This window comes from Octopus bimaculoides, chromosome 18 (assembly GCF_001194135.2).
Source record: "Octopus bimaculoides isolate UCB-OBI-ISO-001 chromosome 18, ASM119413v2, whole genome shotgun sequence".
Lineage (NCBI taxonomy): Eukaryota > Metazoa > Mollusca > Cephalopoda > Octopoda > Octopodidae > Octopus > Octopus bimaculoides.
This window is the reverse complement of record NC_068998.1, coordinates 6,357,246-6,358,124: the sequence shown is the minus strand read 5'-3', so window position 1 is coordinate 6,358,124 and position 879 is coordinate 6,357,246.

The window sequence follows — 879 nt, the reverse complement described above, 5'->3', positions numbered from 1 at the left end:
TGTGTGCTCGCGTGTGTGCATTGTTTGTTTTTATGCTCACTTATAATAGAAAAGAAGTTTACATTCATCTGATGGATTACTCTATAATTTATTAGAATATAAATTTATTATTATTAACTGTAGAAAGCGGGATCCCAAGGTTTTCTGTGATTTTATGCTGACAATGTCCACCTTCAGAATGACCCACAATACGGTCTCTTTGAAATTCAGACACTTCCAAGGCTTCTTTTCTGCATGACATGACTAAACAGTCACATATGGAACCTGCAACGTAAAAATGTCAATTAATGAAGAATATAAACCTTTACAAGAAAACGATGTTTTAGGGGATGTCTATTTACTTCGTTCATGTGTGTGGAGTCCTTTCCTGTTTTGCGTTCTCTTTGTCTTTTACCTACGCATAAGTTCCAGTCCTGTCTTGGTGTCCATGTTAGTAACTGTCCGTCCCTCCTAAAATGTATTGCCTTTTATGAAAATTAGGAATTATTATTACTGCATCAACTGTGTTTAATGAACAATAGCTTCAGAGCAATACTTTGGAGTACCAGTTAGTCATTAAATAATTCCTAATTTATTATTTTTGATTTCATTTAATATTTTAGTGCCTAGTTTATTTTTAATTAGTATTTGGTTAATGAGCAACAGTTTTTTTTTCAGCCATTAGATTTTCCGCAATTCGTTTTTTGTGTTTCTTTTAAATTGTTCTTTCATTTGCATAGCAAAAGATTGCGTCTCCAAGTTTAACTCTGTTTGCTATGAGTATGCTTGCCTTGACTTGGGCTCTCAAATCTGATAGTGGTGGTAGTGTGGTGGTGGTGGCAGTGGTGGTAGTGTGGTGGTGGTGGCAGTGGTGGTAGTGTGGTGGTGGTGGCAGTGGTG